This window comes from Nicotiana sylvestris, chromosome 1 (assembly GCF_000393655.2).
Source record: "Nicotiana sylvestris chromosome 1, ASM39365v2, whole genome shotgun sequence".
NCBI classification, from domain to species: domain Eukaryota; kingdom Viridiplantae; phylum Streptophyta; class Magnoliopsida; order Solanales; family Solanaceae; genus Nicotiana; species Nicotiana sylvestris.
Window position 1 is genome coordinate 96,530,987 of NC_091057.1, and position 27,778 is coordinate 96,558,764.

At 36.8% G+C, this 27,778-nt stretch overlaps 1 pseudogene; it reads left to right on the plus strand.

Annotated features, from left to right (window-relative positions):
- The first annotated feature begins 38 nt into the window (after positions 1-38).
- On the plus strand, positions 39-27,414 carry LOC138872516 (3-oxoacyl-[acyl-carrier-protein] reductase 4-like; annotated as a pseudogene).
- Positions 27,415-27,778: the final 364 nt, after the last annotated feature.

A 27,778-nucleotide genomic window follows, 5' to 3' on the forward strand; every position in this document is an offset into this window, starting at 1 on the left:
GCACTAACTACTTTTCCCGCCAAAACATAGGCAGCTAAATGTCAAAAACTAATAGCCAATATGTGTATCAGAACTTCTGAAATTGGCGTAGGTTTTATTGCTTACATTTTCTTTAAAATTTTGCAAAACTCTTCTAATACTTGTTTCTTCCTAACAGTCACCAACTAGCACTCATTATAGCGTTAATTCCTATCATCAAGAACTCATTCTTGGCTCTGGGTATACCGAAAGAAGAGGCACAGGAGATTAATTAGTCATTTACGTGTTTCTGTATATGTTCCTCTGTTTATAATTAGTTGTATAGATGGATAAAGGGACTATGATATGATCAGGTGTGAGAGGTCAGGTGGAGACCACTGAACAAGCTGGAGTTGACGCTGCTGCAAAAGTTGAAGGTCCTGTCGTTATTGTAACGGAAGCTTATAGAGGAATCGGCAAGGCAATTGCTTTGGCTTTGGGAAAGGCTGGTTGTAAAGTCAGTTAACTGCTAGAAAATACCCCAAAGAAAAGTTCTTTTTGTGAATGAAACATTTTCTTTCATGACAACCTCTGTGGTTTCACTGTCAAACAGCATCAGCTTTAATGTGCTATGGTAGTTGCTCTAATTGTGTTTACATTGGCAATAGTTTAAGGTACCTTGAAGAAATCTCTCTTTAGTTAGTCTGAAGTTGTTATATCATTAAATTTTAGCCATATATAACCAACTAATTTTCATTTGCTGAGAGGCTCAGGGCCATGCTCCCCGAGTTTCATTAAAGCATTGTAATAAAGCCTGGTAATTAGAGTGAGAGCAACTCACATGGAATTTCTCGGTTACCCAAAAAAAGAGAAAAAAATTAACTCAGGAACTATGTAAAGTTACAATATTATATAAATATTGTTACTATATATGACTAACTTTCATATGATGAAAGTGCAAATGTGTCAAAGATCTATATATGACTAACTTTCCCATTTAGTGTTTATGTATAATATAAATATTATTGTATTGTTTTTCTAAATGGATGGTGTTGAATTAATTCAAAGAGTAAGCATAGAATTTTTTTTTATTATATGTTATAAATCTACTAATAATGATCATAATTATTATTTTTGTATTATTTTTGATGAGCAATTAAATTAAATTCTTCTTCCCGTTTGTATTCTTATTCTTTTATATATATATATCTACACTAAAGTTAGAGGGAAAGAATGTCAACCATTTATCAGTTTTTTCAATGTTATTAGGAAATGACATAAGTTTGCACTGTTGAATTGAAGTAGACTCTTCCAAAAGAAGGTCTGATTGGATGGAAATTTTGAGGTTGCATTTTCTTTTAGTTTGTTCCGCAAGTAGAAGCAGTGATCTTAGCAGTTAGCGCAATGGTAAAAATAGTAGTGTAGAGGATTTCCGCTAATGGTCTTGAAAGAATTAGCCCAAAGGAAGAAAAAGAAGAAGATCCAAAAAAGTTGCTACTATTAAACTCAACAGAATGAGAAGAATAATACCCAAATTGGATAAATAAAGGGAAAATAGGCAAAAGAAAACTTACCTTACTACTGAATATATACTCCCTTCGTCAATCACATTAGAAGAATTCTCTCACATATCCTCCTTGTGAAAAATGTTGAAAAAATACAAAACAAACAAAACCTACGTAGAAGTAAATTGTTTAAAATTGAAATGCAGAACCTACACTTTTTTCGAATAAAAAAAGAGTACCTTTTTTGGATGAAATTGTGAACCGATTATTCTGAATCCATAACCATGGTTTAACAATATTGTCGCCGACAACTTTTAGCAATTCAAATTTTACTTCAAAATTGAACTTCGCAGTATACAAATGTAGAATCAATACGGATACCTTGAACTGAAGATGTGAAATTGCAGAAATTTTAAGCCCACGCATTGAACAAAGTTCGTAATTAAGAAAAATAGGAGGAGAGTCATTTATGAGGGAAGGAGTGGGGATGAATAGTCCATAATGTGGGTACTGTTTCAGGGTTTTTTTAAACCTTTGCAGTTTCTATTTTCTTATTAGTGCTGAGTAATGTGGTCTTTGAAGTTAACTGTTGTTTGCCTTTAAAGTTTAAAAACTTTACGTGAGGAGGGGGAATGTAGGAAGTGGGAGTAGTTGGTGATTTTTATTGGTGGTTTCTATTGTTTGAAAATTTAAAAATTCTACAAAAAATTTATGTATAATACAAATATTATTGTATTGTTTTTCTAAATGGATGGTGTTGAATTAATTCAAAGAGTAAATGTGATGATCCAAAATGTCATCTTTAATTTAAATAATTTTCTCCGTATTTTAAGACCTTGAAAAGCACTATCAATAAATTCTCGACTTGCGTGCGCAATCCATATAATTTTTCGGAAGGTTCTTATGTGAAAAATGGATTAAATTGTGAATTAGAGCTTTAAAACTCAACTGAGTTGACTTCGGTCAACATTTTGGGCAAACGAATCCCGATAAAAGTTTTGACCATTCCGGTAGTTCCGTATCGTAATTTGGGACTTGGTCATATGCCCGAAATCGAATTTGGAGGTCCCTAGATCAAATTATCGTCATTTAACGAAATCTAGAAATCTAAGGTTAAAGATTTCTTAAGTTTGACCGGAGATTTGACTTTTTGATATCGGGGTCGGAATCCAGTTCTAAAAGTTTTCATAGCTTTGATATGTCATTTATGACTTGTGTGAAAAATTTGAAGTCAATCGAACTTGATTAGATAGGTTTTTGCATCGAATATAGAAGTTGGACGTTCTTAGTTTCATTAGGCTTAAATTGGGGTGTGATTCACGGTTTTAGCTTTATCTGATGCGATTTGAGGTTTTGACTAAGTCTGTATCATGTTTTAGGACTTGTTGGTGCATTTTGTTGTGGTCCCGAGGGCCTCGGGTGGATTTTGGATGGTTAACGGATATAAAAGGCTGTTGAAATTTTCTGGGCAGTTTCTGCATTTTTCTCACGTGTGAACAGTGACCGCACCTGTGTAACAGTATCCGTGTAGAGTACCCGTGTATAGTACACATGATAGTATCCTTGTACAATAGCCGTGTACAGTACCCATGAACAGTACCGTGAACAATCATCGTGAATAGTAAACGCGTGAACAGTAACCACGGAAAATTCTGGACAGAATGTTAAGTTCTGAAAAAGAGACTTCGTCCCATTTTCCATTTTTACCAAATTGGAGCTCGGGAGAGGCGATTTTCGGGAGATTTTCAGAGAAAACAATGGGGTAAGTGTTTTTAACTTCATTTTGGTTAGATTACCCGAATCTATTACTAGTTTTGGCATTTAATTGGTGATTTTAGTTGGGAAAATCTTGAAAACCCTCTTGGTTTAATTTAAAGATTTAAGGGTCGAGTTGATATCGGATTTTGGTAAAATTGGTATGGTTGGACTCGTGGTTGGATGAGATTTTATATTCCGTAATTTTTGTCGGGTTCTGAGACGTGTGAATTTTTAGTGCAATTTCGGATTTTAAAGGGAAAATGTAGAATTTCATATGGAATTAATTCCTATAATTTTTATTGATTGAAACAAATTGTTTATGACTAGATTTGAGAATTTCGGGCACGAATTCTCGAGGCAAAGGCTTGTTGAAATTTTAATTGGTTGCAAAGCGAGGTAAGTGTTTGGTCTAACCTTAGCTTGAGGGATTAGGAGTTGTGTACTATTTGTTATGTGTTATTTGTTGAGCACGACATATAGGCATGGTGACGAGTATCTATACGTTGGTGTCAAGCATGCTCGTGAGTCTTATACTTTGATTAATGTGACTCTGTTTTGTATTGTATATGCTCTATATGATAATTTCTATTGAAGAATATGATTTGTGGAAGTATTATTGTTAATTAAACATGGTAGAGCATTGACTCAAGTTGAGAATTGAATTGTTGAACATTGTAGAGCATTGACTCAAGTTGAGAATTGAATTGTTGAACATTGTAGAGCATTGGCTCAAGTTGGGAATTGAATTATTGAACATTGTAGAGCATTGGCTCAAGTTGTGAATTGAGTTGTTTAGTAAACGTGAAAAAAGAAAGGAGAGAGAGAGAATCATGATATTTGATATTGTCTCCCTTGCCGGGATGTTATTATTTTGATGTTGTTTCCTTTGCCGGGATTTGATTGTTGTACTATTGTTCCCTTGCCGGAATTTTATTATGATTTCATTTATTTCCTTGCCCTTATTCCTTGTGATTGTTGTTTGGGTGAGGAAGAGTGTTAAAGCACGAAGGGTGATGCCGTGTATGATTTGGTGAGGAAGAGTGTTAAAGCACGAAGGGTGATGCCGTGTATGATTTTGTGAGGAAGAGTGTAAAGCACGAAGGGTGATGCCGTGCCGCACGATGTACAATTCTGTGCCGATTATATTGATTTTATGGTGAGGACGAGAGTAAAAGCATGAAGGGTGATGCCGTGCAGTTTATATTGATTCTTATGGTGAGGACGAGAGTAAAAGCACGAAGGGTGATGTCGTGCACTTGTCCTTGATTTTTCCTAATTCTAATTGAGTTATGTTGTCCTTTACATTTATTTACTGATTTTCTGTTGTTACTTGATTTTATTTCGATGTTATAGATTCCCTTACCCTTATTTCTTGTGATTGTTGCTTGGATGAGGAAGAGTGTAAAGTACGAAGGGTGATGCCGTGTATGTTTTGGTGAGAGAGCGTTAAAGCACGAAGGGTGATGCCGTGTACTTTCTGTTTGCTGTATTTACTTGTTATTAACAATTCAAGTGTATTAACTGTTTCGATCCCTTTACTGTTGTGATCCTTTGTGTTGGAATCCATAGTGTTTACAATACCTCGCCTTATTTTTTTTATATGTTCAACACTTCAAATTTCAGAATTTGTTACATTTTTAACTCAATTGATTTCTCAATTAAATTTTTCTTAAACCGTTTGAGGTTGTAATTTACTTAAAAAGGAATTTCTACTATGTTTTGATTTATTGATTTCTCGTATTAAAGGTAATTATTCATTCGATATTGTACTTTAATTGAAAATAGTATTTTCTTTATTAAATAATTTCTAAAAATAACTGCATCTTTTCTTGTTGATTTCCTAGTTGGGTTGGAAGTTGTACTCTACTTTATGTTAAGTGAATGAGGCTCTTTGAACATTCTTAATTGTATTGGGTTATGGAACCTATGAACTGAGTAACATGAGGATATTGTTGTGCAATGTGAGGCAAAAATATGTGGGCACAAGGTGCCGAGGAAAATATTATGATTTTATTTAATGGCACATGAGTTGTCCGTGTGATTGTGATATCAATATGGTCACGAAGTGCCGTGAAAATATGAAAATGGGCTGAGACCTATATTATTTGTGATTATGAAATGAGGCGTCACGAGGTGAACTTTACTCGAAAGAATTATATTCGAAAGATGCTTATCTGAAAGATATTTATTTAAAGGAAATATATTCAAAATATATTCATTGAAAAGCATATTATCTTAGAGATTTATATTTGAAGGACTTGATTAATTGATTGCACTTGTATTTATTAATTGTTGGGGAACATTTATGGTATTCTTGTTGCCTGCTTTTTATATCATTAGTTGATCATTGCTGCCATCATTGTTATCTGCTTACTATTATTTTGTATGCTATATTGCACAGGTTTATTTGGTAGTCTGGTCCTAGCCTCGTCACTACTTCGCCGAGGTTAGGCTAGACATTTACCAACACATGGGGTCGGTTGTGCTGATACTACATTCTGCACTCTTTTGTGCAGATCTCAGTGTTGTAGACTTCAGACCGCAGTGAGATTGCTGTTTCTTCTTCATCAGGCGACCCGAGGTAGTCCTGTAGGCGTCCGCAGGCCTTGGCGTCTCCTTCTATCTATTATTCCTGTTTCCTTCATGTATTTCCATAGACAATGTTGTATTTATTTCTTTCAGACCTTTATTTGTAGTACTCCTAGACAGTCTGTGAAGTTGTGACACTAGTCGTGGGTAGATTTGTTATGGATTGGTATTAGCAGTATTATTAAAACTTTAAAATGTAGCATTCCTCATATTCAATTCTGTTGTTATCTGATTGTTGGCTCTTAACTGTTATCAGATTAAAAATGGAAACAAGGTAGATAGTTCAGTTGGTTGGCTTGCCTAACTTTCACTAGTAGGCGTCATCACGACTCTCGAGGGTGGGAAATCCGGATCGTGACAGTAAGCATAGAATTTTTTTTAATTATATGTTATAAATCTACTAATAATGATCATAGTTATTATTTTTGTATTATTTTTGATGAGCAATTAAATTAAATTCTTCTTCCCGTTTGTATTCTTATCCTTTTATATATATATATATATATATATATATATATATATATATATATATATATCGTTAGAGGGAAAGAATGTCAACCATTTATCAGTTTTTTCAATCTTATTAGGAAATGACATAAGTTTGCACTGTTGAATTGAAGTAGACTCTTCCAAAAGAAGGTCTGATTGGATGGAAATTTTGAGGTTGCATTTTCTTTTAGTTTGTTCCGCAAGTAGAAGCAGTGATCTTAGCAGTTAGCGCAATGGTAAAAATAGTAGTGTAGAGGATTTCCGCCAATGGTCTTGAAAGAATTAGCCCAAAGGAAGAAAAAGAAGAAGATCCAAAAAAGTTGCTACTATTAAACTCAACAGAATGAGAAGAATAATACCCAAATTGGATAAATAAAGGAAAAATAGGCAAAAGAAAACTTACCTTACTACTGAATATATACTCCCTTCGTCGATCACATTAGAAGAATTCTATCACATATCCTCCTTGTGAAAAATGTTGAAAAAATACAAAACAAACAAAACCTACTTAGAAGTAAATTAATTAAAATTGAAATGCAGAACCTACACTTTTTCGAATAAAAAAAGAGCACCTTTTTTGGATGAAATTATAAACCGATTATTCTGAATCCATAACCATGGTTTAACAATATTGTCGCCGACGAACTTTTAGCAATTCAAATTTTACTTCAAAATTGAACTTCGCAGTGTACGAATGTAGAATCACTACGGATAACTTGAACTGAAGATGTGAAATTGCAGAAATTTTAAGCCCACACATTGAACAAAGTTCATAATTAAGAAAAATAGGAGGAGAATCATTTATGAGGGAAGGAGTGGGGATGAATAGTCCATAATGTGGGTACTGTTTCAGATTTTTTTTAAACCTTTGCAGTTTCTATTTTCTTATTAGTGCTGAGTAATGTGGCCTTTGAAGTTAACTGTTGCTTGCCTTTAAAGTTTAAAAACTTTATGTGAGGAGGGGGAATGTAGGAAGTGGGAGTAGTTGGTGATTTTTATTGGTGGTTTCTATTGTTTGAAAATTTAAAAATTCTAAAAAAACTTTACATTTTTTTAAATAAATTTGAAACTCCAACAAAATTGGAGAACTGTCCAAAAAAAGTACATATGTCAATATAATATTATGACACTTGCCATTATAACATTTCTTTGTCTCTCCTATTATATATAAATAAATTTTTAAATTTTAAATTCAAATTTCAAATAAAGTACGTAACTAACTAATTCCTAAATCAACTAATTTTGTCCTAAAAATGAAACATGTCAATTTTTCCACACGACACTTGGCAAATTATCAAGGCTACTTGTTTCTTTTTAATAATGGATATATGTCTTTACCCCAAATATACGACCGAAACAATATCTTTTAATCCAGTTTAGAGACAGTCATCCTGTTTTACATTAAATTTCATTAGAATGTGCAATCACTAATTCTCTTATTCGCCTTTTCAGGTGTCACGACTCACGCTCACGCGTGATACCTTGTTGATGAGAATGAATCAGTCTCAGTGGCAGGAGGTTATTGAGTTTAGTCTGACAGGATTTTTTTTTCTCTGCGCACATGTACATCAGCTGTGTTTCATTGAGTGCGTAACCAAAATGTGGTTTATTTTTACTCAAAATACTCAAATAAGTGTAAAAAAAAAAGTTATCAAACTATATATAACGCCACTAATAGTGGCGCTATACAGTAACGTTAACTGTACCGTTACTGTATAGCGCCACTATTAGTGGCGTTATACTGATAAACCTTACATAGCGCCACTATTAGTGGCGCTATATGCCTTATTACCTGAAGACATAGCGCCATTAATAGTGGCGCTATACCCCTTAATACGAATCCTCCATCTTCTTCTTCTTCGTTCCATCTCCCTCATTTTCATTTCTGGTCCCCCACCACCACCACCACCGATTCTGCCCCCATTTTTAAAAAAAAAAAAAATTTGGGTCCCCCCGTCACATAAAAGTTTAATATTTGTGGTCACATTGTCGAGTAGAGCTTCGTGTTATTGTGGATTCACTCTTTCGGAGTCAAAATTTCGATCTATCTACATTTCGAAAATTCTAAATCGAGGTATTTCGATTTATTTTAAGTTAAAACTTTTATAACAATGCATATTACTTGATTTGTATGTGTTCTATTTCGGTTTGTGTTTATTTTTTCCGAAACTAGCATGTTAAATTTTATCCGGATTTAATTTTAGTGTTGTATAAAAATATGTAAATTAGTCTAAAAATGTGTTTGTTAATATCCTCATGTATATTTATGTGTTTTTATGCCGTTTAGTTTAGATTATTTTTTAGCGTAGTAAAATGTATAATTTTTTAGCGTAGTAAAACGTAGACCTTTTTAGCATAGTAAAACGTAGACCCCTTTAGTGTAGTAAAATGTAGAGCCTTGTAGCGTAGTAATTGTTTAATTATCTTATATTCTAGCACGAAATCCATGATTATATATATATATAATTATAAAATATATATATATAATTCTTACAATTAATTTATTAAAAAATATGAATAAAAATTATAAAAAAACATAAAATTATTAATGATAGTTTGGTACTACTGGGCCTCAGAAAATCTAGCACGAAACCCATAATTATAATATATATATATATATATATATATATATATATATATATATATATATATTATTTTTACAATTTAGTTATTAAATAAATATGAATAAAAATTATTAAAAAAACATAAAATTATTAATGATAGTTTGGTACCACTGAGCTTCAGAAAATCTAGCACGAAACCCATAATTATAAAAATTATATATATATATATATATATATATATATATATATATATATATAATTTTTACAATTAAGTTATTAAAAAATATGAATAAAAATTATTAAAAAAACATAAAATTATTAATGATAGTTTGGTACCACTGGGCCTCAGAAAATCTAGCACGAAACCCATAATTATAAAAATTATATATATATATATATATATATATATATATATAATTTTTACAATTAAGTTATTAAAAAATATGAATAAAAATTATTAAAAAAACATAAAATTATTAATGATAGTTTAGTACCACTAGGCCTCAGAAAATCTAGGACGAAATCCATAAGTATATATATAATTTTTACAATTAAGTTGTTAAAAATATGAATTTAAATTATAAAAAACACACATAAATTATAATGATAGTTATTAAAAATTATGAATTTGCAGTTGACGACATGGATGCACCTATACATCCCGACCCTCGGACGTCGGAGCTACTACCCCTACAGCCCCAACATAGATCCGAGCATATATGGGGGGGAGAGTTGCTTACGCAGACTTTTCGGGGCAGGAGAGTGGATTTATTGTGAGAGTTTTTGACTCCTCCCCGCGTTCTACATCCCCGTGTGGTCCATCACCTGGAGGAGATGGGATTATATAGGATCATTAGCATTGGCCGGATACAGCTCGACTATGCTTTGATCACGGCGTTGATTGAGCGGTGGCGACCGGAGACGCACACTTTCTATCTGCCCATCGGCGAAGCCACCATCACACTCCAGGACGTCGAGATTTTATATGGCCTGTCCACTGATGGCTTGCCAGTTTTACTGCTTGGGAATATGAGATATTTTAACCGGGCTTCATATATAGATATGCTGCACAGGCTCACGGGCTTCAGGTCCGAGGACCCAGATGTAGCAATTGGGAGCAGTCGTATGCAGTTGGTCCCCATTAGAGACCGCTTGGTGCAGATCCACGATACTATCACCGATGACTCAGCGGAGGTGGATGTGGAGCAATATATGAGGCTGTTGTTGCTCCTTCTATTTGGGGGGGGGGGTCTTATTCCCGAACACTTCGGGGAACCTAGTGAGCCTTCGTTTTCTGCATCATATTGCGGACTTTGATGATACAGTCAGCTACAACTGGGGTGGTGCTGTCCTATCTTTTTTGTACAGGCAGATGTGTCGGGCATCCATGGGCACACAGAGAGACGTTTCTGGCTTTCTGCCACTTCTACAGGTGACAACTTATTCAAATAATTTGTCGTTTAGTTCCAACTCTACCTAGTTATAGTTAATCTTTACGTCAACTTTCTGTTTTAGGTTTGGGTGTGGGAGCGATTTCTGCAACTTCGGCCACCTCTACCACAACTACCGGCTAATGTACATATTCCTGATCTCCCTCTAGCTTGTAGGTGGGTATTGCGTCGTAGACTTGCACGAGAGTATCATGGCCATCATAATCTCCCCTTCTGTAGGGATGTGTTGGATTTTCTGGAGGATGCACAGGTGAATATCTAACTAAACTTACCAATTATTTTTTAACTAGGTGTTGCGCATACTAACGGTTTGTGTTATTATTTGATAGTTCATCTGGACGCCGTACAGCGAAGAGCTGATAGGTACCCTGCCAGCGTATTGCACGCACGGTCGCCATATTTGGAGGGCTTCCGTCCCTCTCACGTGCCTCGATATTGTTGAGCATCATGCCTCAGAGCGAGTATTTCGTCAGTTTGGATTTCCGCAGTCTATACCGACTCAGCCTGCATGGGATCCTTTACATTATGAGAGGGATGATAGGATGAGAGTGGATGACACATTTATTGAGTGGCTGACAACGCAGTTGGGTATTTGGGACAGCCGAGGGGACTTGACCCCAGCTCCGCAACACTTTCCTATCGAAGTTTATATGGCATGGTACCGCACTGTTTCCCGACTTTTTATCGGGAACCCAGTTCATCAGGTAGATGGTCGATACGTCTCATACGCCGGGAGACATGAGGCTCTGGTATGTTTTCTGTTATTATCAATTACTTTAATAGTAATTTCTAGTCAAATACGTAGTTTATATTAAAAACTTTTGTGCAGGCGATTGGATTGCATACCGTATATCGTATGGGGCAGCAGATGCAAAGTTATGTCCACAACCCTGTGATCATGCAGGACTATAGTCGTCGCTTAATGGATGTGGCTGCCCAGATACTGCAGCGAGGCCGATCGGATCAGCGTTTGGCACACCAGCCAGATTATGTTGACCCAGCCACATACCAGCGAGGTCGTGGTATGCCACGGGGTGGTGGCCGACGAGCTGCTACTGCTCTACGACGACCTTCTGGTGTTGGACGATGTGGTCGTGGGCGGAGAGGAGGTCCCCAGCAAGGGGGCTTTGAGGCTCCTACTTATGATGTTGCTGCTGATATGGGAGGTGGCATGCATGAGACCGACATGCCGTCTTACAGCCTTGGCATTTATGACACTCCAGGGACGTCGCAGGTGACCCCATCGGGTCAATTCTTGATCATGGGCTCGGATTTTCAAGGAGTGGAGTTGGGTAGATATTTCCCTGGCCCGTCTACCACTGATGAGTCTCGACCGATCCGAGATTTTGATAGTGGGCACCGACTGAGTTATGGCAGCTCATCACATGCGCAGGTATGAGTTTATTAGTATTAATTTTATTATTGTTTTTACTATAACTTATTTATTTTGTTTTAACTTTATTAATTTACTTTTTTAGGCTTCATGCGATGCTGCGACAGATGACTACATTCAGGATCCAGACACGATTATGGTAAGACAATATAAATTTTTGTGAATTGTTATGTAGTTTTCTATACTAAGTTTGATATTATTATGTAGACTTCTACTGGACCTGACAGCACTACCGATACATGTCATCATGTGCCGCATCCGGCCATAAGGAGACGACTTGATGATGATGATCCTGATAGCGTACCCGGGCAGTAGGGGATGCGCCTCAGGCCAACGGCTACTTTGAGATACACCATATGCGGGACACATTGATTCGGTCTTCCATATTTTTGTTTTTTTGGTGTAAATAATATTTTTGTATACATTAACAACAATATTTAGTCGAATATGACAGTTACTTTTTTTAGTTCTCATTTCGTTTTATAGTTTTTGGTATAGTAACACAACAACTTAAACTTAACTTCCACTTAAATTAAAATAAAATTTAGTACAACAAACAAGGAAAACATTACTACAACACAAACACAAACATAATAGGCCAACATAATAAAAATACATGACATATGAAAATGACACTAAACACATACACGTCAATGCTCCATCCTCAGTTGTCATTTATTCTTCGCTCCAACCACTTAAATCGTTCTTCCATTTGTTCTTTTTCTTCTTCTAACTCTTTCACTCTCGCCTTCACCTCCGCAAGTTCCCGTTTATATTTTTCGTTGCGTTCCTTGTGTGCTTCACAATTCCATTCTGCTCTCCATTTTTTATCTTCCACCTCCTTCAGTTTCTCCCTCATTTCTGTAATAATTCTATCTCCCTCCTTTTGTATTCTATGCTGGTATAACAACATATTATGAAATTCCTGTAATCTATCCCTGTAGCTTTCCTGATAACATGGTTCCTCAGCCCATTCATCAAATTCACAAGTAGGTTCGTCGGGTTGCTTGTACAACTTGTTCATACAGCACCAATAGCGGCGTCCAACGTTAGCACCTTCCCACCCACAATCCATCATGCATGGTTTTCCACATAAGCAAATTGGTGGACGACCAGGTTGAGCCATTTGTGAACTATTTGCTTATAATAAAAACCTTACTTACTTTTAATGAAATATTTCTTGGGGAAATTTTTAGCACACAAAATAACTACAATGACCCCATTATTTATAGGCTAAACAAGACACATATAGCGTCATATCTAATGGCGCTATATTAGATAGCGCCATATCTAATGGCGCCTTATCATTATGTTGACGAGACGACTTTATGTCAGCCGGTCACACATATCTAATGGCGCCATATCATGATGTTGACGAGACAACTTTATGTCAGCCGGTCACACATATCTAATGGCGCCATATCATGATGTTTTCAGCTTTTTCAGTTCGACAAGACAAGACACACATAGCGCCATATGTATATTTTGTGTATTAAATATCGTCATAGCGACACGACAACACACATAATAAATATACCGATAATTATATTAAATTATTATTTAAATAGGTAAAAAGGGAAAGTACAAATCATAATTAACAAACAAGAAAATATTATTTCATAAATACTTAAATCGTATACATAACAACTAATTATTACAACATGAACTCATGGGTAGTTAGGTACAATAGAAGAACACCCGCCCTGAGCTTGATTATTGTTGCCACCCAAAGGACATTTTCTACGGTCGTGGCCTGTTTGCGAGCATATACCACATTTGCGTGCATATACGATATCACTAACATCCATTTGGTTCCGTATACGCGTTCTCTTCTGCACCTGTCTTTTACGCAAATAGGACTTGTTACACACCATTTTAAATGGTTCTGGGGGCCAGTAATGCTCAGAACCCACTGGTTGCAACTGACCACTATATGTGTTTAGGTATTTGGAAACACTATATTGTTGATCAATATAGTTGGTCTCCGCATAACCAACACGTTGAAAACACTTGATGGCATGTGAACAAGGCATGTGGTAGATTGACCATTTCCCACATGAGCATAACCTTGTGGATTCATTTACAGTATGTACATTATTACCCCGATTATTATGGATAGCGGTGCGAACTTCAAAAATACCTCGTTCGTTATCATATTGCAAAAAGGAATGCCAATGTGCTCGCCGTCTGTATTTCTCTAATCTCTTCATAGGCACTGGCATAAATTCAACACCCCTTTCCATCAATTCCGTTGCAGCTGCAGACCGTTGTACAAACCTCTCCGCCATCTGCTTGAACGACATACGCACCATGGCTGTGACGGGCAATCCTCTTGCCGACTTTAATAACCCGTTGAAGGATTCTGACACGTTTGTAGTAAGAATTCCCCAGCGTCTGCCACCATCTGCATGCAACGTCCACTTTTCAGGATCATGTCGCATTAACCAACGATATGCTGCATCGTCTTCTTGCCTGATAGAATCCATATGCCTCCGGAATTTATGTTGTTGGTGGTCTGTTGCTGCCATCCACATCAAATCATGTAGATCTTTTTTGGGATGTGCCTTCTTGAAATTGGCCTTAAAGTGCCTCACACAGTAACGGTGGTATGCATAAGGTTCTTGCCAGGCAGGAAGGTTCTCCACAGAACTTAATATACCCCGTGCCGATCAGATATTAGACAAATACCTGAACGATGTTTGACAACGTGCTCTTTCAAGTGGTTCAAAAACATTGTCCACGTCTCTGTGCTTTCATTTGCACAAATAGCAAAGGCTAGAGGAAATATCTGTCCATTTGCATCCACAGCCACGGCTATCAATAGCTTGATATCGTACTTTCCATAGACATGAGTTCCGTCTATGGATATTACGGGCCGGCAATACGGAAAACCATCAATTGCTGGCTTAAACGCCCAGAACACGTAATTGAATATATATTCTGGTTTACCCGGACTCCGCTCAAGCTTCCATTCAATAACTGTTCCGGGGTTAAAGTGCTGCAGTGCAGCCATGTAGCTAGGCAGATCTGCAAATGACTTATCCCAGTTACCATAGACTATTTCAAACGCTCTTTTGCGCCCAAGATATGCCTTTCTTTTAGTAATTGTGTGGCCATATTCCTGGTAGACTGCTGTAATGCACTCTTTGATTTTATACCTTATGGACGCTTCGATGTGCGGAATAAGTACAAGAGATATCAAGTCAATATCCAAGTTGAAGTGATTCCCGTTGAAAGTGTCCATTTCGCATGTGTGGGTGGGAATGTATTTACCCACTTTCCACATACCTGTTTTCTTCTTCGACGCACGCAACATCCAATTACATGGCCAAAACCACCTGCGGCAAATAGCCTTGTATACCGTCGGACTTGACTCCGATACCTGCATCTCACGACACTCTTTAACATTGTGCATTTTACAAGCCCTGCTTACGCGTTCTTTATCAGGAAAAAGCATCCCCTATGCAAGCACCGTTGGTCTAGACTCATCCCACATTGCTGTCCGGTTTTCATCAAAATCCCTTGTGAGAGCTTCCACATCCGGCACGGCTGGCAAGTTATCAATATAAGGAATCTCCCTTGAATGAAACGACACTTCAGACTCGTTCACTTTTCGTCTATGGGGGCTCTCTTCAAATCGGGTCCTTCCTCCTCGTCCTCTTCATCACCATCCTCACGAGCAAATGGTGTCTCGTCTCCCGATTCATCGGCATTGTTATCGTAATCGCTGTTCTCTTCCTCACTCTGTTCATCTGCCAGATCCTGATGTAATACGTCGTTTTCGGGCAATTGAGTGAGTACGGGTAGTTCAACTTGCTCGTTTTCACTGCACATTTCAACAAAAATATAAGCTACTAAATTAATAAATACTTTATATATGGCTGTAGCTTTTCACTTACAAGTTGTAATGTGATGACATTCCATGATGGACGTTTTCAGTTAGGTGATGACTATCGGATGGGCCACTTGTAAAATTCATATCCGGCCGGTACCCCCTATTAAATAAATGAGCGTTAAAATTAATTCAATACGCAAAAATATACATAATTAACACAAATAAAAATTGAAGTTTACCACTCTTCTTATGAATTATGGAAAGCAGGGTATAAATTATTTTCTCGCTGCTCATTCGCCGACGGTGATAAATTTAAATCAAGAAAAATTCTTTCATCTGAAACATGTCCGGCAAAAACTGATCCAGAATAACCACCCGATGACTGGGGGTTATCTCTACTACGCACAACCTCATTTTTTGGAACATCTTCGACCTTCACGTACATCTCCAACATTGTGATTACAAGAAATTCCCGGCATTCGTCCGGAGTCCTCAAGAAATCACTCAAAGTGTCATCATCGTCGATGTTAAACTCTGAGTAAAAAGCAACCCCTTGCGGCGTAACGGAATACGGATATCTTCCGGTTACTTTGAGTATCACTGAACGTTTTCTCACACTCATTTTTTTGCATAACAACGATATCAATGTTCCGTACTCCATTGAAAGTGGCAATTTAACATTACACTTAGCAGGTAAACTGTAGCCCACAGAGTTATTCTCCATCACAACCTCACCCCCCAATATAATGATACTCTTATTCTACGTTCTTCAGACATAATGAAAAAATGCTGGAGAATTTAACAACAATAGAAACCAACAAGAGTTAAAAAAAAATTGAATGAAGTTGTGGCGATTCTACGATGTTTATATAGAAAATGGCTAGCCGGGTTTTTTTTTTTTTTTGTATATAGCGCCACAAAAAGTGGCTTTATACGCATTTAAATTATTGAACCCAGAAATTATTGGTGGGGTCAGGTAATAAGGCATATAGCGCCACTATTAATGGCGCTATGTAAGGTTTGTCAGTATAACGCCACTAATAGTGGCGCTATACAGTAACGGTACAGTTAACGTTACTGTATAGCGCCACTATTAGTGGCGTTATATATAGTTTGGTAACTTTTTTTTTACACTTATTTGAGTATTTTTAGTAAAAATAAACCACATTTTGGTTCCGCACTCTGTTTCATTAGTGTTGGGGTTGTATTCCCCAACCCCTCCTCCCAAAACCTGTATATATTTTATGATAAGGTCCTTATGACGGATCTTTCTTCTTGTTGCAGGCTGCAGCTAAAATCATGATGAAAAAGAAAAAGGTATAGTTGTCTGGAAAGGTTCAAGTTTTTTAAAACTATTGCATAAAGGCGAGCAGCATGTATTTGTTTATTTAATCGAGAGATCCTTTACATGTAATGAACCAAAATTATGATTGTCATTCCTAGTTTATTGGGCTCACATGCTCGTCAAAGCAGAAAGCAAAAGAGAATCAGAAACGCAATGATAGGCTGGCAATTTGTGATGCTAGCACTAGATTGATTTCACAGGTTGTGGGCTGAGTAGTTCCTTATCTTAGTGAAGGTTAAGGGACGGAGCAGATAATGACAGATTACTCAAGGGGAGATAGTTTATTCCCACCTAGCTTTGAAAGATAAAGTACTGCTACAGTAAAATTGTCGCATCAATTAGCTTCCTATTTTGTTAGAAGCATCAGATGTTGAGTCGATTTCCGCTGGAGTTTTCATATTTTGATTGTGTTGGAAATTGATTTGAATGAAATAGTTTTGATGTAACTCAACTATTTTTACCTATTCCCTTTTACGGATTTCAGTTGCTGATGTCATTGTCTCAGATTCTGTCATCTGCTATATTGCTGAGAGTAACCTTTTCAATCAATTTGAACCTGTGTTTTTCATACAAAACGACCAACAAATTGAGTGATCGAGTGAGCTAAAGTAGGCCAGGTTGTGGCAGATGCCAATTGACGAGATTGTTGGCACCATTATACAGTGTCCTGCTTGTATAGTGATATGTTCTGATCCTTGAAAAAAAGAACTGATCACTAAGATTGAAGCAATACAATGCAATGCATTTTCTGTATTATTCCGTATATACTCCAGAATTTTATGTTGACGCATGGTCTATACTTTGTAGGGAAGAATCATCAACATATCTCCTGTGATTGGTTTAGTTGGCAATGCCAGGCAAGACACTGCTAAAGTAGGAGTCATTGGCTTAACCAAGAGTGTTGCAAAGATATGCCAGCTGGAATATCACTGTAAGTGCTCCTAATCATTCTGTTATGTTAATGCTATTTAGCGAACGACTTCTTAAATCATATTATAAAGGAACCGAGGACAAACTAACGACTTCTTATGCAGCGCGGCTCAACGGGAGGCTAGTAAAGCCGTTGCTTTAGGCCCTTTAAATTTTAGGGGCCTAAAAATATTTTTAGTTGTAGATTTCCTCTCTTATTTTTGCTTAGACAATATTGAAGTTGGTAGAAAAACAAAAAACAAATACAAAATACTTATAAAAAAGGAATGAAAGACTATGCATTTTTAACAATAAAAATATTTTAGAACTTTGAATTAAGATACTCACATCTTCATATTAATAAATAACGTTTATTACAATAAGATCCAAGGTAATAAATTGTAAATACATGCTAACATCTTATTAACTTGAATTTCCTTACCAATGTAAATATTAATATTATACTTTACAAGATAACTCCTCAATAGACAAAAAGAAAGAAATAAAAAAAGAAACCAATGTAATATTAATATTATATTTTGCAAGATGATACTATAGGCAAAAAAATAAAATTAAGGCCCCTTATTAAAATTTGGCTTTAGGCCATGACTTTTATTGAGACGCCTTTGTACTTATGGCTCCTTTTTTTCGGGGGGTGGGGGGGTGGGGGGAGGGAGTACTTGTTATGACTCGTAATTAGGTATCTTATACTGAATTTTATCTTTCGACAAGTTAATGTTGTTGCCCCTGGATTCATTGCATCAGATATGTCTGCCAAGCTAAGTGAAGACACTTAAGAGGAAATTTTGCAAAGTGTTCCCTTAGCTAGGGCAGATACCTTTTAAAAGTATTTTTTGCATTTATATCTCAAACACAATGACGAGTTCCTTTGCTCCTGCACATCTAAAACAAGGGAGAGTTCTACTTGACTTCTAGGACAAAGACTCCAATTAGAATAGGACAACATTAGATGCATTAACCAGATTTTCCGTGCATTAATAGATAATTTTGACTCTAGAAAATGAAGTAATTAAAACTAAATCTGAACTGAAAACCATCAACTTAGAATTTGAATCTTGCTATACAGAAGATTTCCCTACCTCCACTTGCATCCAACATTTCCAAGACTTTATACTTGTTATTTATAAAAAATTCATTTATTAAACAGGTAAGAGTAACTATTCTTTGAATTATTATTTTTTGAAAATATGGTTCCCATCATCTTAGTAGAGTTCCTTTAAACCATATCTGCATTCACTAATTTTGATTTCATAAATATATGACGTTGTGGTCAACCAAAAGAAGTTGCTGGATTTGTGGAATTCTTGCAGCCAACTATATTACTGGACAAGTATTATCGTGTATTGTGTTTTCATCTATCATTAATCTGAAGCTTCTCTCTTGCTACCTCATGTTCAAACAGCTGCTTATTAAGAGTATTTATTTTCTTTCAGGTTATGAACATAGACGGGGATGGTTATATAATAAAATTCCACTTGTTATTTGCTCATAGAGAAAGATTGAAAGGGTGATCATCGATGGTATACCCTGGTTGTAGCCTCAGACTGTGAATTTTGTTATTGCTTGCATGTAGATGCCATGTTTCGGCTATACTTCCTTTTGGTCAAAGCATTCATGTGCTTTCAAGGAAGAGTATTGTTTTTTGCTAGAGAGGTGGATATTGATAAATTAATGGGATTGCTACAATTATATATGAAAGTTTCTAACCCCCTAGTATCCCTATATCATGCAGATAAATTTTTTAGTCGAAGTGCTCCTTGTTTCACTAGAAAGTTGACTGGTGAGGTTTTTTTATTTTATTTTATTAGTATAATTACGATAAGAAGGCTATACTAAGTGTTCCGTGTTCTTTTATATTCAAATATTTCAATGACTTCCTATAGGATGCATGTATACTTTAACCTAAATGGTTAGAGAAATCTCTACTTTCACTTCGACACTAGTTGTGACATTTTCACAGATAAGGCTTAGGTAAGAGATTCTAGAAATATATTTTGAGGAAAGAGCTTCTTTTTTAGATGAGATTATCGGAATCTATTTGCTAAGCTGTCTAACTAAGAGACCCTGAATTCTTTGCCAACAACATTCGTGGCTTTTAACAGAAAATTATGTACATGGAATATGATAGTGTGTGAAAATGTATCTTTGGATTCTAGTTATGAAAACAGAGTGACTTAGGTTTGGGCCGTTCCGGGGAAGCAAATGTACGTTTTTATGTCACGACCTGGAATTTACCTTTAGGACCGTGATGGCGCCTAACGTTTCACTTGCTAGGCAAGTCAACGTTAGAGAACCGTTAAGCCAATTATTATTCAATTTTAATAAATAAAGTCAATTAAGCCAAAAATAAAATAAAATCGAGTGCGGAATAATATAAATGCCCATAATATTTACTACAATCCGGATCTGGAGTCATAACTCACGAGTTTCTAGGATTTTCTATAAATAGAGTATGAAAGAAATACAATTGTTTTGAATGAAAAGAAACAATAAAATAGGGGAAAATAGAAAAGGACTTCAAAGTCTGCGGACGCCAACAGATTTACCTTGAGTCTCCATTGAGCAAATCCAAGCTACTATGCCTCACGATCTGCTGGGACCAATGCCAAAATCTGCACAAGAAGTGCAAAGTATAGTATGAGTATAATTGATCCCATGTACTCTGTAAGTGCCGAGTCTAACCTCGATAAAGTAGTGACAAGGCTAAGGAGGGTCACTCACACTACAACTTGTACGCAGTATATAATAAAAACAAAAAAGAAAATATAGAATCAAATAAGGCAGTCAATTGAAAATAATAGCTACAACCTTAAGAAATAAGCCGATAATGTTCAGAATTACCATTCCTTAGAGTTCAGATGAAAGAACCATATAACCAACACAACTCAAGGAAATAGAAACACATAGGTTGTTGCGGCGCGCAACCCGATGTTGATACCCAATTTTTCCCTATATATTTTTTATATACTCAAAACACTTTCAAAATAGCATATGTGTGCATATATGAGCACCCCAAAAGATTTTGGCATTTTTGATAATTTTTAAGACCAATTTATGGCCTATTGTGCACTATAAAATCCATTAATTATTCCCAAAACTTGTCATTTTGGTGAATAATTTATTTCACTCTCACATTTACATCAAAATACAATTTACATGATTTTTTGCATAATTTTACAAGTCCATTTGTTATTTATAAACTAAAATTGCATGAAATTGCAATTTTAGCCTACTTCTAGATTCAATAGCAATTTTTATTACAAAATCAATCCTAATATTTTTAAATTAATACCTACATATTGTTTATCAACCCTGTATTTTTAATTTAATTTTTAACATCTTTTACTATTTTTATAAATTCAAAAGGGAAAAATGGCTATTTCAATTTTAGCCTCTTTTTGATTTCAATTACAGCCTAATTCTAACCCCCCAATTCCCAACCCAATTTCATTTCTACCCGACCCAGACCCAATTAAATGAACCCGCCTGGATCCCATTTTAAAATCGTGGTCGTTGATTGTTTTAATCAACGGCCCCCGTTTGCCCTTTCTTTTTTTAACCTAACGACCCCCCCAATCCCTTCTCATTCACTCACTCATCTCTATCTCTCTATCTCTCACTCTCTCTGGAACCTTCCACCTCCTCGCCTCTTCGATGAGCTCCCTTCACCTTCTCCGGCCATTTTCTAACCTAAATCTATGGTGGTTTCACCACCCACCAGTCTCCTAAGGCTCCTCGCACTTGATTACTGAAGTTCCATGGCCTTGGCCACGAAGAATCGAACCAGTACCTTTTTCGATTCAAGTTCTACAGCCATCTCCGGCCATCTCCGGCTCATCTCCGACGTGTCTTCGCCTTATGAGTCCATCTCGACTCGGACCAGCCCCTTTTCCAGGCCTTTCTCATTTTCTAGGGTTTCTCTGAAACCCTATGCCATTTCGAGGTTTTCTTGTTTCTCTCTAGATCTAATTTAGATTCGTGCTATTTCTGAGGTTTTTAAAGTATTTCTTACATCATTTCAAGTTTTTGCTTTCAAAACTGTTCGTCTTCTCGAACCTAGGGTTTCCTTGATTTTTACTTGTTCTACTGTGATTTCTTACCGTATTTGCTTTGTTATAACTCCTAAGTGTTTTCACTATGGTTTCAATGTATTTTTCTTTTACTGTATTTCCTCCTAGGGTTTGCTAGTGATTTCCTTTACTGTGTTTTCTTTCATTATGATTCCATGAAATGTTTATGTTCCTTGGATTTTCTGAGTTTACTTTGCCTGATTTTCTACGCTTTCGTCTTTACATTTAATCTATGGAGGAAACCCTAGATTTTGGGGGTTTTCAAAATACTTGTGTGCGATTGTTTTGCTTCCTGTGTCTCAACTAGTTTGATTTCAAAAACCCTAATTTCTAAGTTCGTCTCATGTTCTCTGATTCTTGCTGAGCTTTGCAAGACCTTCTGATTTCTCTCATGCTATCTGACACTCTCTTCTAGCTATGTTCTTCTACTCTTGATTGCATGACCACTCTGTTTGTTTAATTCCAGCCTCGCATGTTTAAAGCTATGCACTCTTTATAGTCAGACCTTTCCCTCTCGAAATAACCCTAATTTTGGGGATTGATTTCAGACTACCATTATGTGAGCTTGTTTGATTCTTTCTTTGTCTAATTTGGACCTTTTTCTGACTTGGTTCATTATTGATTTCGAATCCTTGATTCCTTGATTTACTATGTACTAGTTGATTTACTTCTTACCTTATTTACCTAACCGTGTATTTTTAAACTTCCCTTATGTATTTACCCTTCATTGCCCAATGTGTTACTTGATTTTCTTTCCTTAAATAAAACTCTGCCCTTTTACCGTTCAAATTTGGACTCCTTAATTAAAGGAATCCCCTTCTCCTGATTGATTCTAATTGATACTGAATTATTCTTTGCCTTGCTTACTTGCCTGGTTTTTAAACTATAAATACCCTGCTTTTTTTTCTTTAAACACATGAATAATAGAGTTCAAAAATACACACACACTAAAAGCTCTCTTCTCTTTACCACTATTAGTACTACTGCTGTGTCTAGTCGGCTGAAAGCCAAGGCTAGACTATAGAATCTTGCTTGCTTTTCTCAAGTGTTTGCTGAGGCTTGAGTGGACTCTATGGCTGTTTTCTTGCTTTGTTTGTTCTGCTGTTTGAAAGCTACAACTGGTATGTCTCCATAAGTTAAATAATATTCTCCAAAACTATGTGTTTACTTCTCCCTTTCACATGTCCCTCACTATATGTTTGTATTGTGCTTTCCTGCATTCTGTAGCTATACTTTAGTCTGTTATGTTCTTTCTTCATGTTTCTGCACCTTTAAGTTCTGTTATGCTTTCTTGTCCTTCCTTGATGTTTTTCTATACATGTTTTCCATGTGAACCCTTTCCCTGTGACCCCTTATGTGTGAGTACTGTTCTAGGTTAGGGTAGCATCCCATTTCTATTCATGACCTGGGACCAGGTTCTCTTGAACCTTACTCAAATCAGTCCTATTCCCTTCTTCCCCCTTTATGTGTTGAGCCTTGACTAGAGTCTGGTAGTGTCCTAATCACCATCCAGGCTCAAGTCGGACTTTAAAAAGTCTGCTCTTTATTTGTTTGGATCAAGTAAAGGGTTAGGGATGTGCCAGCCTATACTCATGGCTGGGTATGACCACCTTTTGCTCTGATTCCCTCAACTCCCCTCACTTTACACTTACTCCTAGTTCCTTAAGTTCTGCCCCCTTTGGTAAGGCATGCTTTGGGACCCTTGAGCTCCCTCTGAACTTGGATGCCTGAGGGCTGGCATTTCCACACTGCACTACTCTATTGCTATTATAATTACTCAAAGTGTTAAGCATTGCCTGGAGTTCTTAAGACTCCTTGGAACTTTGAAAACATTCTAAGTAAGGAGAAGGCTTTGGAAATTCGGAATTGGTTAATCGTATGTTGTTGGGCATTAAGGTTGCATTGGGATTCCTCGGATCTATCTGTAGTTTTGATGTATTTATTTTTAGTCTTTTCCTTCCAGTTCTGTAATAACTTTGTAAAAGAAACTCGGGGAAAATATTAGTAAAGGGTGTGGGAGGGGTTTATGTTGCCTGCATAAATCAAAGGGTAGAGATCATGCCTATAGGTCTTTTGTGCTTTAAATTTTACTAGAAATCCTGCCTATAGGTTTGTTTAATGTTCCTAATTCAGTCACCTAGATACCATGCCTATAGGGTTTAACGTTTAATCATATTGCAAATCACTAGAGATCCTGCCTATAGGATTCTAACATTCATGTAATCAATTGCATATAGAAACCATGCCTATAGGAAATGCATATGCGTTAGGCAAACTATAGGGTAATTAAACATTCATCTATTTACCAACTCTTTAACATGCCTTAAAATCAAGTATAGATACCATGCCTATAGGGTTTCGTCTCAAACCTGTCTGATTCGTTTAAGCAGTAACAGTCCGTTAACTGGTCCTTAATGTCTTGATGTAATGCTTTCAATAAAGCTCTTGTAAACCAGTATGCTTTTTAAACTCTTCAAATCTGCATCTTTTCCTGAACAGTTCTTTTAAACATTCTGCCTAAACGTTTTACTCAGTCCCTGAAATGGTCTTTTAAAACAGTCCTGTAACTCACTCTTTTCTTAAAGATATTCTTGCCTTTGAAACTCTTTCACAACTCTTCTGCATTCCCTTTTCCTACTCAAACAATCCGCTGATTTCAAATTCGTTTATAAACTTACTGCAGTCTTTATTTCTTTTTAAACTCTTCTGCATTAAGACCTCAATAACTAACAATCAGATCCGAGGGGCTTGATGCAGACTTTTTATCCAACTTTATGTGTGTAACCGATTCGTCCGCCTCTTAATTTCTTAACTTTAAAGACCAAATAAGTACGTGCAAGTCATGCTAAACTAGTTTCTATGTGATTCAAAGGGGTTATGTGAAGCCTTTGTATGTTTGTTTATTCCCCATTACTTGCTACTTGTTTTGATTGACGCCCTAGTCTTTTTATCCTTTTGAAACTCCATATATGCCTCTATCCCTTTTCTCCTCCCCCCCTTTTAGGATTAGAAGTCCTAATACCCCGGGACTGATAGATCGGGATGGGTATTAGCATGCAATAAGTAAACGAGACTAATCGCGTTTAATACCTTGACGGGGTGGGAAGGGTAGAATATGGATATGATGACCGGTGCGCTAATATCACGTGCGACTCCTCTTTCGAGGAGTGATTGCTGGATATTGCATTGACGTGATCCATATTATCAATAAACCTTTACTTGCTTTCATCTCTTCTTGTAAAACTGTTCAAATCTCTTTTTCATGAATTTCTGCCTTCTCTACTTATCTTTGAAAATTTTCAACTTGGTCGCAATCTTATGTGCGAATCCTTATTTGAGCCTTGATTGTTTACTTGTAAAGTCACAATTGCAACATGGCCGGGAACCACACTAGTGGATCTTGAGGGGTGCCTAACACCTTCCCCTCGGGATAATTTCTAGCCCTTACCCTAATCTCTGGTCTCTTCATCTCAAACCCTTCTTAAAGTGTCCTAATGCACTATAATCATTAGGTGGCGACTCTTCAACTTCCAAACCCAATTCTCGAAAGGGAATAGAGTTGTCCTCCCAATGTCGTATACCCGATTTCTGACCCCACGGTTAGAGGAAAAAGGGGGCGTCGATAGCATGGCGACTCTGCTGAGGATTTTCTTTAGGCTTTTACCATTGCATGTTGCTTGTGACTTTATTATCTCATTAATTTCTTTATTTACTGTCTTTTATTCTTTCACTACGAAACTGACTTGGCTCTTCATGTCTTTTCTTTCCTTTAGCTGCTTTCCTTTACTACTTTATTTCAATGTTTTTGTAATTACTGCAATTATTGTAATCATTTATCTTATGAACGTGAAAATACATGTCAATTTGTTTCATTCTTGTAAACTGCATCTTCAACATCATATTCCACTTGTGCCAAACAAACACCATAGAAACACTTATAATGAGTCGTTGCGCTCTTCCAATATTATCACCCTTTAAATTCGGCAAAGGCGTATTTACGGTAAAACCAGTCGATCAGCGGTGCAGTCGACGGTTCCGTGCCTTTCCCTCTTGAGTTGTCCGCTCAAGGGTACCTGGTGTCTAATACCCCAATAGAAACCTTACTCTGTCTAACTGTGCATGCATCATGGTCAAACATAGTCGAGTCAATCATGTTGTCCACATAATGACTCATTATGATAGCCTTGTCCAAAGTCCATCGGGTTTCCCTGAAACCCAAACGGACACCTACATGTTCTGTGCATTTATTTGGAGAACTAAATGCTTTTTATGCTAATTATTGGTTTAGATAGTCGAGTCTGGTGGGGTAAGGGTCTAACACTCTGTTTTGCAGAAAATGAGGCACGAAGTCCCCAGATTTGGCATGGTAACCAACATTCATCCAAGGCTGCTGAATTGGTGGGAAGATCTTCACTCCAGTGATCAGACACTCGTCCGCAAATACTTAGGGAATCTGCCTTCTCTTCTAGAAATCCAGCCTGACAATAAAATCATAGAGGCTGTGACACTGTTCTGGGATAGTGACAGGTCCGTGTTCCGCTTCGCTGAAGGGAATGCAGGCGGACATTTGGCCCAAGCTTATCTGCTGCTAGGACTGCACGAGCTGGTGAAGTTGTTCGAGGGGGATAGAGATGCCAAATCTGGGGAAGGTCCTTCTAGGACCAAGTAGTTAGGAGTCTTTTAATGATGTAATAAGGCCAATGGCCACTAGTGACATTTTATTTTCTTAGCATCGTTGTGAATTCGTCTTATTTTTATCAATAAAATGAGGCATTTAACATTATAAGCTCTCCAAATTAATTTGTCGCTAGGCCTACCTCGGGCACAACGAGGCACCCAAATTAGGACGTGATTTATATTCTTGCATAATGTGTTTAAATATTGCAACAATTTTCTTCTCATAACCCGCAATAACTTGTTACCTTTTTTCTTTATTTTTATTCCCCTCCCCAAAGGTTAGTTCGTGCATTCTGGCACCATCATCATACAATAAGAGATCCAATGCTCAGTCAGCAATTGGTCAATTAGAACCACCAGGGCCCGGAAAGTTTCAGGGTAGCAAGGCTAAACAAAAGCACCATGCATCATATTTTTACTTTTTACTAGCTGATTTTATTTCCGCGTTGTCTTTAATTTTGAAAAGAGCTATGATATTCAAAACAATTATGAATCTAATCGAAGCATTTCAGTTTATTATATATCTTGCTCTTATTATTTTCCTATCATTCACTTTATTTTACACAACATTACTATTACATATCTTGATGATGAACCAACGACTGTGACGTGCAACAAGGCAACACAACAAACAGATATAGATTCAGAGGAGGAGGATATACCAGAAGAGGTTGTCAGAGAGGTCGAGAACTTTGAGAATAGGCCTAAATCTAACTTGGACGAAACTGAGATTGTTGATTTAGTGGATGCAGAGAATATCAAGGAAACGTGCATCAGCGTGCATTTGTCACCATCAGAAAAGAAAGAGTACACCGAGTTCCTAAAAGAGTATGAGGACATCTTTGCATGATCTTTTGACGATACGACTAGTCTTAGCACATCCATTGTAGCTCACAAGTTGCCAATAGATCCGACATGCCCGCCAGTAAAACAGAAGCTCAGAAAGTTCAAACCCGACATGAGTTTGAAAATCAAAGAAGAGGTTACCAAGCAAGTCAAAGCTAAGGTTCTCAGGGTGGTAGAATATCCGACATGGTTAGACAACATTGTGACGGTACCAAAGAAGGATGGGAAGGTTAGAGTCTGTGTCGACTACCGGGATCTCAACCGGGCCAGTCCCAAAGACAACTTTCCTTTGCCGAATATACACATCTTGATCGACAACTGCGCCAAGCATGAGCTGCAGTCATTCGTTGATTGTTTCGCTGGGTATC